Consider the following 16,015-nt stretch of genomic DNA (forward strand, 5'->3'; position numbering starts at 1 on the left):
CAGGAGAAGGACTATCCAGTTCTGGTAACTGGGACACACAGTTAAATCTGCCCATGTATATAGCCTGACTTTTGCTTTATCTTTTCTGTAAGTTGTAATTCTGCTGTGGGCAACATGACAGATGGAGAAATTCTCTCTAGTTTTGGCCAAAACTGTAAACAAATTCACTTTTCTATGTGTGTATACATTTTGTTGTTTTCTTTTAATGTGGGTGAGTGAGTAGACCAGAGCTGGGCCCTATGGCTGGGAACTCTGGTAACATGTCTGGATTGCTGTAACTCTTATCTTTATCACCTCCACCCTTCATGAGTTCTTGGCTGGGACAAAGGAAAACATAAAAGCACATATGCCCTGTACACACAGGAGATAATGCAGGGACGAGCAGATTGCCATCACAGATCTCCAACGTCTGTTTCAGACTGCAGACAAAAACCCCACTCGTCTCTGGAACAAAGCTGTCCCTTTAAGGAGAGGGTCAGAGCTGGAGCTGCTGCCCAACAGTCAAATCAGGTGTCGCATAAACAAGACCCCATGCGTGCAACCTAGGTGTCCAACTGCAGAACGGATGAAGAAAATGTGGTCGACAAGTACCATGGGGTTTTCTCTGCCATTGCATGCTTTCTGTAATTCCTAAGTCTTATGTCTTATATAGATACAAAAATTATGTAAGTATATATGAAGTAAAAGCAAAAGCACCCCCACCACCCCCACAGCCCTTCGAGGCAGGGTCTCACTGTGTAGCCCTCCCTGGCCTGGAACTCACTATGCAGATAGGCCAGGCTGGCCTCAAACCCACAGAGCTCTGCCTGTCTCAGTCTATGAGTGCTGGTGCTGGAATTAAAGGCACGAGCTACCAAAACTGACCCCAATCTGCCCCCGTTGATATTGCAAATGACATTTACAAAAAGTTTGTGCTCAAAAACAGTGCAAATTACAAGAACAAATCACAAAAAAAAAAAAAATCATATGATGCTTTAAAGTTTATGAGTTTGTGTTGGGCTGCATTCCCAGCTGTCCTGAGGTGTGCAAAGGCCACAGGCCGCACATGCCTGGTAGAGGGACAGAGGACAACAGGGAGGGGGAGAGAGGGGAAGGAAAGACAGAACTATGCAGAGGAGTGGGCTAGACATACAATATATACTTGTACAAAAGCTTAAAATATTTTCAGTCCAAACCCCACTACCAAACAGCGTTAGGAGTAACATTATGAATGCAGACTTAAGGGGGTGCGTTCTCCACTGCTAAGTCCCTCCCCAGAGTCACCCCATTAAATGGAGTTCCTTTGTAAATATAAATGCCTTACAAAATTCAGTTTTCAGACCTTCTTTTGTATTGTAGTTTCTCAAAATAATCAGCTTGAAATAATCCTCATGCCAGAGGACAGACCTGACATGACATATTCTGGCCCCTGCAGTCCTACTTTGGAATCCTATGTCCTGAGCCCCGTCATTTTTCCTGGTTTGTGTCATTTCCCTCTGCATGTTGTGGTTTAGTGGGCACTAGTCTAGTAGTGAGAGGGCGTGGCTGACTCCTGGTGACTTGGTGCAGCTGCAGTTTTCAATAGGAACAGCGTTCTTGGTCTCCAACTGTTCCTTTGATGCTGTACAACAGGATATTCTGGCATGCTTACAGTGTGCAGGGATATCCCAGTCTTGCTGGTGAGCACCTGGGCTGAGGTCACTGAGAAGAGTCTAGTGGTGTAAACTCTCCTGGTATTTAGGATTCCTACTCTACTACTACCTAAAAATTATTTTCATAATTTATACAAAGTTTAACCTAAATTTTAGGTATTTATCCTAGAAAAACATGTTCACAGGAAAACTTTAGAAATGAATGTTGATAGCTCCATTCATACATACACGTAAAAAAAAAGTATTCAGAATTATTGGTCATTAGTGAAAAATAAAGAATACGAGACACCTTAGTACACCTATTTGAATGCCTAGGAGAGAAAACAACTAAGAGTACAGAGAAGATGCAAAGCAAAGAGAGCTCTTGTACGTTCATCCCTGCTGGGATGCAGAATGGTACAGCCATGCTGGAGGACGTGTCATGTTTCCTGAAGTTAAACATGCCCTTACCACAAGACTCAGCAATCCGGATGAAGGCATTTACCCTTAAGAAACAAAACCTTATGTTAAACAGAAGCAGCCATCCATGAATGTTTATAAAAGCTCTCTTTATAAGTTGCCCAAAACTACAGCTTCAAACGTCTTTCAACAGCTGGATGGATAAACTGTGGTACAGCTGTAAAATCAAACTCAACTACAATCAAGAGCAGATTCGTCAGTGCTGGAGAGGTGGCTCAGTGGTTAAGCATTTGTGTTGCTCTTCTGGAGGCCCTGAGTTCGATTCCCAGCACCCACATGACAGTTCACAACCATCTGCAACTCCAGTTCCAGGGCATCAAATGTCTTCTTCCAGCCTCCATGGGCACCAGGTGTGCATTTAGCGGACAGACGTACACGCAGGTAAAAACACCCCCACACATGAAATGACAACCATTTAAAAAACTGCAAAAGAGAATGGATTTGTGATACATGCAACAACTTAGATAAATTTCAGAAGTATTACACTGATGAAGACAGCCAGTCTCAAGAGGTGCGTGCCGACCATTCACATGTGCACAAGGGAACTACGGCGACAGAGAACACACCGAGGGATGCCAAGGAACAGGGCTGTGAGAAGCTCGGAGTAGACAAGGACGGCATGAGAGAGCTGCTTGCAAAGTCCTTCTCGTCCTGCGGGAATGGTAAAACGAGTCTGGACTATTAAAAATCACGTGTCAAATTTCGTAGAATTGTACAAGAGGAAAAAAGAAGTCCATTTTGCTGTACAATAATTTTGAAGGCTTTTAAAAGCCACACTGTATAGTGTGTGATCTCACTGGTATTACATTCTAGAAAAGGTAAACAGAAAACAGATCAATGAGTGTCAAGGGTCAGAGGGTGAGGGAACAGGATGACCTCAAAGGGGCACAAGGGACTCTCTGGAGGTAAGGGAGCTATTCTGTTCCTGATTATTGTGGTGATTCCATGCTGCAGTGGTCAATACCTAAGTGTATACAAAGACAGAGACAATCTCAACAAGGAAACTACACTTCTGGAGTAAAGGATATAGTCGTTTAAATTCTTTGAAAGACTTATTTATTTTTATTTTATGTGTCTGTGTGTTTGCCTGCATGAATAAGTGTGCACCATGTATGTGCCTGGTGCCCATGGAAGCCAGAAGAGAGTTATAGGTAGTTGTGAGCCAGCGCGTGGATACTGGGAACCCAGCCTGGGTACTCTGGAAGAGCAGCAAGTATTCTTAACCATTTTTCCAGCCCCAAAGGGTATGATTTTTTTGAGCCCGAACCCAATGACGGTTGCACAAAAGGTATACTTGTACAATTATTGTGTAAAGAGTCTGTGGCTGAGGCAGAAGATGAGTCTGAGGACAGCCTGGGCTCCAGAACAAGATCTGTTCTCTAAAAGAGAGAAATTAAGAAGTTTTACCCAGCCTACCCTCAATCATCTGAACTCAAAATATCTTTCTGTTCCTGCCTCCCAAGTAGCTGGACTACAGGCTAAAAACACCACGCCTGGCTAAAGGATTTCTATATGGTACATGTGTATGTGTATGTGTATGTGTATGTGTATGTGTATGTGTATGTGTGTGTATGTAAAGAAGACTACCTCTCTTTCATCCTAAGTTCATGGTTAATACCTCTGCAACAAAGGACAGATTTATTAAAGTAGCACACAAATGCACTTAAATTTGAAAAATATAACTGTTCATTATATGTACAATATCATGTCTATATGTGTGCATGGAAGTCAGAGGACAGCTTTGTGGAGCTGGTTTTTTCCTTCCACCTTTACATGGGTTCCAAGGATCGAACCCAGGTCATTAGGCTTACATGGCAAGTGCTTTTATCCACTGAGCCGGCTTGAGACATAATGTAACTTCCATGCCCACAGGAACCACTAAAAGGCAGTGAAAACTTGAAGACAGAGATAAACCTGTCTGTGTTTCTTCTTAAGTCTGATGAAAGGCGGGCAGTCGTGTCAACAAATGACTGCACATGATACATGTAAGATAAAGATGCTTTAGCCAGGCATGGTGGCACCTGCCTTTAATTCCAGCACTAGAGCAGCAGAGGCAGGAGGATCTGTGTGAGTTTGAGGGTTACAAAATAACAGTTTCAAAGCACACACACACACTCATATGTGTGCACACAAGCACACGCACACACATGCACACATGCACTTCAATGACATCTAACCGCACAAAAGTGATTAGGTAGAGCTAATTAGGATAAAACAGTTAAATGGCTCACGTAAGCCTACAGCTATATCCTCATTTGTGATTTATCAGCACATTCATTCATTGTAGGATACAATGTGTCTTGTGAATAAAGCTTTATTTAACATGTCAACAGCACTGGGTGGGTGACTAAACTTCAGAACATAGGAGCCTGACCCTGGAAGAGTGAGTTTTAGTAAAGGAAAACTAGAGAACACTGCTCAGCAGTGATGTGTGCTACATGCATCATGGAACAGAGTCAGAACACTGTATGAGCTTCCTCCGAGATAAGAGCTTGGACTCGGTCTCTGGTGTGGACATGGCACAAGAGGGCAGAAGGAAGGGATCAGTACTGAGGATGCCGCCTTTCGTGTGCTGACGGCTCTGCTTCTCAAGGGCTCCTCTGAATATGTTCTCAGCGGCCATTTGTGCGAGGCTCCATTTCCAGAAGGTGAAAAGGGTATCCACACAGAAAACGTAGTAACAATTTCATGTCGGAGTAAATATGAGTCAATGACACATCGCTGACAGTCACATTCAGCAGCAAAGAATTATTTGTAGTACAGGCCAATTTGTAAGGATAATGTGTTTATAGACAGTCACACACGTATATCAGGTATATCTGTCTGCCAAATGAAGTTCTTTCCTGTATAAATAACCATTCCAGTGTCTTTCCCCTAGTATTCACATCGTTATACATACTCCCTTGTAACAATTTGCCTGTATTTATGGTCTCTCTCTAAAACTGAACATGCCAGGTTGACAAATAATCTAACTTCTAGTTACCCAGGTACTTTTTCTTAAAAAAAAAAAAAAAAAAAAAAAAAGGTGGTGTGGGGGAAGACTTGCTATGTTACAAAAACTGGTCTTAAAATCTTGTGCTCAGATGATCCACTTCTGCCTCCTCCGTCACTGGGACCAAGAGCTCCAGCCACGTGGCACTCCTGGCCACACCATACCCTTCTCAACAAGCATTTCTCCTGCCCATTTAAAGGGTGCTCAATGAAGTTTGGGACTTAACTGAACTCCAATAAGACAATGGAAAACAGAACATGGAAAAGTATGAGCTGCTGCCCTGTGCTTTGCTTCATTCTGTTTTGCTTTGATAAGCAGAGGCCCATAAATATCTTACTCTACATAATTAATTAGTTCTAGATAGCAGGCTTAACCATCTTGACCTCTTAATGGACAACAATTTTTCAGTAAGCCAGGACCATGTTTCATTACTGATGGCAATCATGTGCTTACAAAGGAAAATATGGATAATGGATTACCACAAATGGCCAGGAGGAGGGCTACGGAGATGGTGCAGCGGGTAAGAGTGCTGCTTCCTAAAGAAGCATGAGGACCTGAGTTCGAATCCCCATCACTCACATAAAAAGCTGGGCATGGCTGCTAATGCGTGTGCCTGTAACAACCTCCCCCCAAACTCAAAGACACAGAGGGGAAACTAAGGCAGGAGGTGCACAAAGGCTTGCTGACTGCCAGCCTGGCCCGAGGCTCAGCAGTGTATCCTGTCTCGGGGCACAGCACCGAGTGTGGTCCAGCAGGATACATGTGCCTTCCTCTGGTCTACACACACACACACACACACACACACACATACACACACACACACACACACATACACACACACTCCCGAGCACAATGTGTAACATGAAGCAAATTTTATAAATAAATGTTTGTTTGGAGAGCAACCTAAGATAATGCGGCCCACCAGGCCTGGTATGCACCCTGGCAACCCAGTGCTCAGAAGGCTAGGGCAAGAGGATGGAGACAATGAGATGAGCCTTGGCTACAGTGAATTCCAGCCCCAGTCTAGGTTACATATCAAGACTCTGTCTCAGGCAAATAAGCAAACAAACAAAATAAAAAGAGGAAAAACCTGCTGACGGTGATAATTAAAGATCTGTATTTTACGCAAAGTAATTTTCAATGAAATATTACATAAATATATAAGCATAAATAGATATTATCTTTTAATCCAGATAATTCAACCAGAATGCAAAGTAGATTGGATTTTTAAAAAGCATCTATTACCTATCCTTGCTATGAACAATGATTATTTGGTCTCCTTGCTGACTCCTGGCTCATGGCTCCCTAAAACCTTTGGGTCCTCAGAGTGTGTTTTTCTATGACAAATATATAAACACGAAGATTACTATGGGGGGAGGGGAGGGGTGCTCCTGGAAAGCCTCAGGAGGGGAGCTAGGTGACAGAAGGTTGGCACTTCAGCCCTACTTCCTGTCCCCAGGGAGAGGAAATGTGCTGAAGGATCCCCACCAGTTATTTATTCAGCCAGGCCTCTGTGAAACCCCCAAAGCCAGGACTGCCCAGCAGCTGGGCTGCTGAACTCCTGAGGGGTACTGAGAAAATGACAAACGCTAAGACAGCATGGGAGCCCCGCACCCTTAGCAGCCTCTCCACCTTGCCGGATCCCAAGTTGTATCCTTTACATAACAGAGTAAGGGCCATCGAGATGGCCCAGTGGGTGCAAAGGCAGTTTGCCACCAAGAAATGAAAACCTCTAGGCTAACAGCGATGGGAGCCATGCCAGAGGAGACATCTGAATTCCTTCTTCAAATGCTGGGTACACATAAGAATGCACACTCCACAAAGCCCATGCGATTAATTGGAAAGAAACAAGCAGCGTTGACAAAACTGCTAGACAGTAGATCAAGGAATGCTCTTATGAACAGCATCGAACGCATCGCCTAGACTGAACATGTCTTCTTGTTCGCCTCACCTATTTCTCTATCACGATGAGCTTTCGCTGTTTTGATTTCAAGACATGCTAGCCTCGCCTCGCATTTACTATGGGTAACGTTAACTTCTGAGCTTCCCGCCTCCATTCTCATTGCTGGAATTACACCTCCAGCTGTACAGTTGCTATTTTATTCCGAACTTTTCAAAGGAAGTTACAGTCAACACTTCGCCCCAAGATATCTTTATAATATTGTCCTTTATAACTGTAAGGCAATTATCACAAATTCAAATTAGTAATATGCTCTTAATATATTCTAATGTATGAGCCACTGTTTCCATGGGCCTGGTTATCGCTCTCCAGATCATTCTGGTTTTGACCCATTTTCCACCAGGAGTCGCTCTGTGGTTTTCTATTTTATAGACATGAGCATACTTCTTGCCCAAGCAGAATTCTGTTTCATCTTGGGCATGAATATCTTCAGTTTTAAGAACAGCTGTGTGCTTTCTTTGGCTCCAGAGACACTGCTTATAGTTAGCAAAAGATCCTTTCCCAGTAGCCATCCAGATCGTCACCTTTTAGAAGTCCTGTTTCCAGCAGACGCCCACAGACTCCAAGGCAGAGAGAGCCACAGCACTTTATTCATAGCCCTTGACGGTTCTACACGAAATCTGAGTCTCAGTTAAGATCACAAACGTCCCACTTTCTACAGTCCTTTCTTCTAACAGGACAACTGGCAGCCCAAAGTGTTTGATGCCAGCATTTAATGAGCACTGCTGGGAGGGCACTGTGCACTAAGTGCCTGGCATCGTTCTCCTACTTATTCCTCAGTAGCTACAGGGCTGGCTCTCCAACTTCACTTGAGGGCATCAGAGTGCACACTTCAGTAAATGGCAGCAGTGCGCTCCTTTCATCCAAGAGGTGCTGCACTATTTTTCTTAAGATTTTGTTTCAGTGTGAGTGTGTACACGTGTGTGAAAGAGTGTGAGTGTGTATGAGAGAGAGAGAGAGAGAGAGAGAGAGAGAGAGAGAGAGAGAGTGTGTGAATGTGTGAATGTGTGTATGTGTGTATGTGTGTGTGTTGCACTCTCAGGATTCCACCGTGGGATGGAACTCAGGACATCAGCATCCTGCACAGGGAGTGCTTTTACCTGGTGAGCCATTTCATCAATCCACTGTTCCTAATCACTGGGCTTCAAATATATCACTAGGCTTCAAATAACCTAAAGACTCCATTTCATCCCCACATTTGGGACCACACTTGTAATCTTAGCACTTAGGAGGCTGAGACAGGGATTGCTTGGAGTTTGAGGCCAGTCAAGGCTACAGAGGCCTTGTCTTTAAAAAAAAAAAAAAAAAGTTTTATTTTACTAAGAAAATATTTTTATTGGTATGAGTATGGGTGTCTTTCTTGCATGTCTGTCTGTTGTACATGCCTGGTACCCAGGGAAGTTAGAAGATGCTGGATCCCCTGGAAATAAGAGCTACAGACAGTTATGAGCCTCTGTGTAGTTTTGAACTACGGTTTCTTCTATGGGAAATGAACTCAGGACCTCTGGAAGCAGCCAGTGAGATTTCAAATAGTAAAACTCACTTTGAACTTGCTAGTTTTAGCTCAAGAAATAAAACTGAGTTAACACACCTCTATATGTGGCAATATTTAACTTCCCAATTACAGATCACTAATTGTATTTAAAGTTAATCACTTCTCACAGTTCTCCAATTCCATTGTTGTCTTTTATTTTTTAAAATTACATTTTATGCTGTTTTCCCTTCTACCTGCAAATATCTAGCATATCTTGTTCTGAAAGCATCACTTCTTCTTCACAGGTGTATGGGTAGGCATGCTGACAAACATACACACACATAAATAAATACAAATTAAAAAAAATTCAAAGCCCTCTTTAAACTGGCCCACCAGCGATCACTTTTGGATTAGGTATTCTTCAAACACCTGAGCACTTTCTTAATAAGTATAGTTTAGCAAAGTCTCCCATTTTACTGACATGTATGTAAGATGAACTCAAGCACCTTAAAATCAAGACAATTTGAAGGGCAATCTAATTAATTCATTGCTTAACCATCTGTATATTTTAAACATTCCCTCCCTCCCTCCCTCCCTCCCTCCCTTCCTCCCTCCCTCCCTCCTTCTCTCCCTCCCTTTGAGGCAAATTAGAAAAATAAAATCACTTAAGACATTATTTCTGCTATTATTAAAATTACATGTGATTAGAACTTTGCACATCCCATGTACCTGCTATGTACTAACTTTGTCCACACAAGAGAAAGACATGACCACTCCCACGTGCAATAGGACAGACTCAGGTTCAGAGGGATTATCCACTCACCATCAAGAGGTGATGGAGGGGGAGGAACAGGCCTCATCAGAACCCTGCCCCTAGTATCAGCAGCTCATCCAGCAGCTAGCAGCCGCTCTACTCAGCTGCTGACATCTTTCCATTGAAACAAGACAGTAAACAGCAGACTGTTTTAATTATAGTCCCTCTTAAAATATAGTGAATCATTACAACAAAGACAGAAAACAAGACACTAATGTTAACTAGTCTTAAAGTTAATATCCACTTGACAGCCAATAGTGAGTTATAGTGTTTATTTTCCATACATAAAGCAGTCTCTACACCAAGAGAGTTTTAAGCAAAATAACGAAGAGAACCTAGAATTTAATCTTATTGATCACCGATTTCCAAGCATTTAAAACATTTTTATTCTCTATTCATAAGCTGTAGTTACTTAGTCAAGTTAACCTATAATACAAAAAGTACCAATAATGATCGAGTTTGACACATAAGTTGTACCTCAGCAATAGAGTATGTGCTAAGATAAAAGAAATTTTGACAAACTGGCCAATTTTACAATATATTATAGGTTATAAAACCCAAATAATTGGGGCTGGAAAGATGGCTCACTAGTTAAGAGCACTTGTTGCTTTTATAAAGGATCTGGGTTCAGTACCCAGCACCCACATGGTGGCTTACAACTACTTGTAAGTCCAGTTCCAGGAGATCTGATGCCCTCTTCTGGCCTCTGTAGGCACTAGGCACATACATGGTGCACAGATATACATGTAGGCAAAATACCCATACACATAAAATAAAAATAAAAATAAATCTAAAAAAGCCAAACAAACAAATACTCCAGAGCAAAGACGCCATACGAGTAACAACAAAACACATATATGCAAAGGAGGGGCACCAATTTCAAATTCTGTAAGTTAATAATAGATGTTTTAAAAGGCAAATATGGCAAACACAAGTAATTTATATTGCAAGGGAAAACCAGACCTCTTCAGTTAAAATACACACACTTGTGAATATCTATTGCTTCCACCTTCATACAACCCTCCTCCCTGCAGCAGGTCACAGTACCTCAGTCTCTTTCCTCTAGAAACTTAACTCCTCACCATTCATTTGTGTGGTTTGAGACCATGTTTTCCCTTGCCCTACTCCATGGTAAGAGAGAAACACAAGCCTGGCCACAAAAAGCATTCTTATCACCCTGGCTGCAGGGAGAGCCTCTGGGACAAGCTGGCTTTGCTGACCAATGATGCCGATACAGAAAAGGGCTAGATGTGTGGGGACAAGAGGGTCTCTACGGGGTTTCCACACTGGGGTGAAGGGGGTAGACCTGCTGCTAAGCTTTTCGAAGGAGTGTGAGGCCAGGTTTCAATTATTTTTCTATTAGTATTCCCAATTACATCCCCCAAAAGGGAAATGATTCCCTGCAGGCAGGAGAACGGGTTAATTATAACTATGACTTTGTGTGTGTGTGAACTTTTTTCTTTTCTTTTTCTTTTTTTGAGACACGGAACTCACAATGTGGATAAAGATGGTGTTGAACTCAAAAGAGACCTGCCTGCCTCTGCCTCTGGAGGGCTCAGATTAAAGGCCGGCAAAACCACACTCCGCCCAATGTTACATTTTTTGTAATGTTTCTATTTTTTTAACAGAATACACTGTTTTTATAATAAGAAACAAACATAAAAGATAATGTCCTGGCTTCTCAAACATGCCCAGATAGTAACATTTCATATTTTTGTTTTGTTTTGTTTTGTTTTTCGAGACAGGGTGTCTCTGTGTAGCTTTGCGCCTTTTCCTGGAACTCATTTGGTAGCCCAGGCTGGCCTCGAACTCATAGAGATCCGCCTGGCTCTGCCTCCCCCGAGTGCTGGGATTAAAGGCGTGCGCTACCACCGCCCGGCAACATTTCATATTTTTAAAGCATTAACTTTTTTTCTCTTGATTTACTAAAGTAGACAAAACATCTGAAAAGAATTGCCTCTTTTTTGACACTAAAAGAAGCTATTTCTGCCGAGTGGCCAGCCTGGTCTACAGAGTGAGATCCAGGACAGGCACGAAACTCAAAACTACACAGATAAACCCTGTCTCCAAAAACAAAAAAACAAAAACAAAAACAAAACAAAAAAAAAGGAGGAGGAGGAGAAGAAGCAGCAGCAGCTATTTCTATTCTTAGTTAGGGGGAATGCTGAGGTAAACCTTTAAAAAAGGGATTTTTATATAAAAGGAGGAATACCAAATAACTCTTTGAGGGGAAAATGGATAATATTTAACATGTGCTTTCAACATTGTAAAAACTGTTCAAGAGCTAAAACTAACTTCAAAGTTTCAAAGTTAAAAAAAATTACATTTAAGAAAGGCTTTATTGGCCAGCCTGATGGTATACGCATGCAATCCCAGCACTCTGGAGGCTGAGGCAGAAGACTGCCATTAAGCATTAGTCCAACTGTGGGGGAGGAGAGTGGTGCTTCTTAATTACTTTAGTCTAATAAATGATAAAAAAAAGTCTGAAGTAGTTGTTCAGTTAAATATAGGTTATAATTATTTCATGTCATATTCAATTATGGGAGAAATTATACATTATTAGGGTTTTTTTCCCTTAAGTATAAGAAAGCAAGTCTTTGGATGTCTTTTTGAGAATATAAAAGCCTAAAAAGGGTAATGAATGAAGCTGAACACAGGGACGCATGCCTGCTGTTTCAACTATTACGGAGGCTGAGACAGTGTGTGCCCAGGACTTCAGGGCCAGCTTGGACAACACAGTGAAACACTGTCTCAACAAATAAATCACTTTACTGAATACAGTAACTACGCTGTGAGACTCTAGGAAAACAACCTTGAAGGCAGTGATTCACCTGCTTTTACTGGCTATCACTCTCCCTGGGCACACAGGCCATTCCTAAACCTTCACTTTTTGCTAATTTTATTTCGAATTTTATGACCCTCTCTAAGGACACTTAGGTGTTGATGACAGTTTCTTGGCATGTAGGTAGCCAGGGTGATGTCTTTAAGTGGAACAGATAACCAAGCCGGGCGGTGGTGGTGCATGCCTTTAATCCCAGCACTTGGGAGGCAGAGCCAGGCGGATCTCTGTGAGTTCGAGGCCAGCCTGGTCTCCCAAGCGAGTTCCAGGAAAGGCGCAAAGCTACACCGAGAAACCCTGTCTCGAAAAACCAAAAAAAAAAAAAAACAAAAAACAAAAAAAAAACCAAGAGATTTATGAGAAGTGGGGACGGACCTGCAAGGTGGGGCGGGCCTGTAATCCCACCCACCAGTGAGTAGGCTGAGGCAGAAGGATGCACACTTTAAAGCCAGATGAGCAAAAAACAAACAAACAAAAAATCCTGTGTCAGAAAAGAGAACAGAAACAAAACTAAACCAAACCAAACAAAGTAGCTGGAGGCCAGAATACCTTCCCAGAGAAGCGGCATTCTAAACTCTTTAGGATCAGTAAATAATCGACACGAGCATCACGTTGTCCACATCAGAAAGCAATCAGGATGGTCACGGTGGCCTGGCCAACTTTTTTGTTTGTTTCAAGATGGTCACAATCAGTGAGACCTAAATTTCCCAGCAGCTGTCAACTCTGAACTTGTTTTATCTCATGAACAAACTCCTTCCACACCTGACCCTACCGGCTGCTTTAACGTAAACAGAGGTCTATCAAAGAAGCCACCCCCAAAGTGGAATTGAAATATCTATTTAAAAACAAACGGGGGAAGGTCTTCTGGAAGCGTCGCGGGAAGAAAATGACATTCTTAGTTATGGAATGTTTAGTCTATTTACATGTAGAAATATTTGCACTTACTTCAAGCACCTGAAAAAGCCAGCAAGAAAAAGAGGAGAGAGAAAAAAAAATAAAAGGTAAACCCTAAGATTTATGAAAGTGACAACTTATTATAAAACACAGTCCGTCTTAAACTCCTCTTCCAACATTCACGTACCATCAGTAATACCTGACTCATTCCTGAAACATCAGGGTAGCCCCGAATAGGACCGGACAGAGACAGAGAAAGAGGGAGACTGAGGACGCAAAGTCGCCGGTGAGAACGAACACGGAACAGTCCGAGAAGTCTGCAGGTAAGGAGCCAACGATTTCCCTCTTCTCTCTAGCCCACGAAACATCTACCATCTTTCTATCGCAGCTGTAAAGTCCTCCATGCACTTCCCACCACATCCACGAATTCCAGGAGAACCAGTCAGGACCACCTCTGTGTCCTGGTCGCCGGGGGAGAGGATGCACGCTGAGGCTGGCAGCCGGGCACCCCAAGTTCTCCCCGGACAGGGGTAAAGAGTGAAGGAAGCGGAGGACCGATCCTCAGCCTATCACCGACAGCATCACCAAGACAGCTGTCCCGGCGGACCGGAGAAGTGGCCGGATCTCAGAGCCGGACGAAAGGCTCGTCCCTAAAATCCTACCCGCTTCCCCTCCCCTCAACCGCTGCCTCGGCGCAGCGACCGGAGTCCTGACACTCACCCGCCCGAGCTCCAGCTTCAGCAGCAACTCCAGGAAAGCCGCCCACCTCCGCCGACCATAGAGACGCGGCCGCCGCGGAGCCCAGCCCTGCGTCTGCCACCCACTCTCACGTGACTCCCCTTAGCCGCTGGGCCTGTCGGGATCTTGGCGAACCGCAGCAGGGAGGGAACCAACAAAGAAAAAAAAAAAATGGGGAGGGGCGGAGAGGCAACCCCGCCCTTCCTTAGGGCCCGCCCACTCTTCGGGCCCCGCCTGGGCCCTCCCTGTCTTCCGGCCCCGCCCATAGGTCGGCCCCGCCCCCTTACTGTTTAGGCGGGAAAGCCGGCGGTTTGCAGAATCCCTCGTGCATTCCTTTGCCAATTTTGTTTCTCTGCTGTCAAAATGCATCTCTTCTGTGGCTCTTTCTATTTAAACTCCGCTCTGTGGTAAGTGAGAAAGTGCTAATGAGATTCTTCCCACCAGCCAGGAGGCTCACACTGTTGTTTTTTTTTTAAAACATCTTTTTATTTATTCTTTGACAATTCCATACATGTATACAATGTATCTTAATCCTACCCACCTCCAATTCTCCACTTTCACGCCTCCCAGACACTTCCCAACATGTCTCCCAGCACTAAGAACTTAAGAGGCCAGTGTGGGTTACTTGGGTTACTTAAAAAGAGCCTGTTTCAAACTATGAAAAAGAGGGACTCGGCAGGTAAGGGCTCTTGCTGCCAAGCCTGAGTGGAAGGAGAAGACTGACTGATTCAAGTTGGCCCCTCACCTTCAGATTTATGCTGTGGCACATACATACGTACAATATGAAGAACTGAATGAAAAGAGAGAGGGAGATGAGGAGGAAGTAAAAGTCTTCCCTAAATATTAATAGGTGTTTAGTATACATTGCCCTTGAGAAGCAGGACTGTTAGCTCTGAAAATTGTAAATTTCAAGTTGCATCCTAAATGCCATAGAACACTTTGGAGGCTCATGGGACCTTAGCTGTAGCTAAATTAACTCTTTATTTGAACATGGAAGAGAGAAAAAATTATCACTATATGTGTTGATTTAAAAAATTTAGCCAGATGTGGTACAACTGTAATTTCAGCATCCGAGAGAGAAGTTCAGGAGTTCAAAGTCATACTTAGTTACATAGTAAGTTTGAGGCCAGTCTGTCTCAAAAATCAAACCAACAAAAATCTATGAAGATCAAGAAAGGCAATGATTAAGTTGGGCATGGTGGTGTGTGACTAGAACCCCTGGAGAGATGGAGGAGAAGGATCAGGAGTTTAAGACTATCCTCAGCTACACACACAGCAAGCTGTTCTCTAATCTCCATCCTCATGCACACCACAGCATATCTGCCACCACAACCACCCAGCCACATAATACTCATATGCATAATAATACATAAATAAATGTTAAAAGAAATTGACTTCCACCCAGCCTCCACCCCCCCCCCCCCCACCTCCAAGCTACTCTGGTGATAAAATGCCTCACACTTATCTGGGAACAATTTTGTTTTGGTTTTTTTTTTTTTTTTGTTGTTGTTTTTTTTTTTGAGGCAAGCTCTTTCCATATGGGCCAGGGTGCCCATGCTGTTCTCAAACTCATGGTAATCCTCCTGCCTCTGCCTCCAAAGTGCAGGGATTATAGGCATACACCACTATGCCTGGCTCAGGTTAAAATAACACAGATTCTTGGATCATAAGGTATTAGATTAGAATGCTGCTCAGAAATCTGAATGTTTGAACTCCCACATGATTTCCATGCAAATGTTGTATGGGAAAAGAAATGGATTCTGTTTTTTCTTCTATGCCATAGCATAAAATATCTCTATTTTGACTTCAGCATATCAAAAGTACATTCTGTTGAGAGTTCTGTATTATCAAGAGAGAGAATGTTTTATTTCATTTGGCTAACATATAAATTGACATACTTTCGAGCATTTCCTAGTTATCTATTTTTATCACATACATAAAAGTAACAATTCCAGGTGTTACCACAGCAGACTCAGCTTATTACACGACTGTGAAAAGTACAATGTCTCCTGCAACAGGCATCTGAGTGAATAAAGTGCAATTTCACAAAGCTTTCATTCAATTTCGTTCAAATGAATTCAAAAGAGATGCCCATCTTTAGTTATCTTCATCTTCAGGGTTTTATAAATTATAGGCTTTTAAAATCTATGCAGACTTCCAAAGCTTTCCTTTCTCTTGTAGTGCTGGGGACTGCACATCAAACCTGGTGCATTC

The 16,015-nt window shown here is 42.9% G+C and overlaps 1 protein-coding gene across 1 annotated transcript in view; it reads right to left on the reverse strand.

Annotated features, from left to right (window-relative positions):
* The window catches only part of Micu1 (mitochondrial calcium uptake 1), a 163,538-nt gene extending 149,615 nt beyond the window's left edge, over positions 1-13,923 (reverse strand). Inside the window, exon 1 of the mRNA XM_076557206.1 lies at positions 13,784-13,923. The gene's annotated coding sequence lies outside the window, so the exon portion shown is untranslated. The remainder of the gene's footprint in view (positions 1-13,783) is intronic.
* Between the last annotated feature and the right edge of the window lie 2,092 nt (positions 13,924-16,015).

The sequence above is a fragment of the Peromyscus maniculatus genome, chromosome 21 (genome assembly GCF_049852395.1).
Source record: "Peromyscus maniculatus bairdii isolate BWxNUB_F1_BW_parent chromosome 21, HU_Pman_BW_mat_3.1, whole genome shotgun sequence".
Lineage (NCBI taxonomy): Eukaryota > Metazoa > Chordata > Mammalia > Rodentia > Cricetidae > Peromyscus > Peromyscus maniculatus.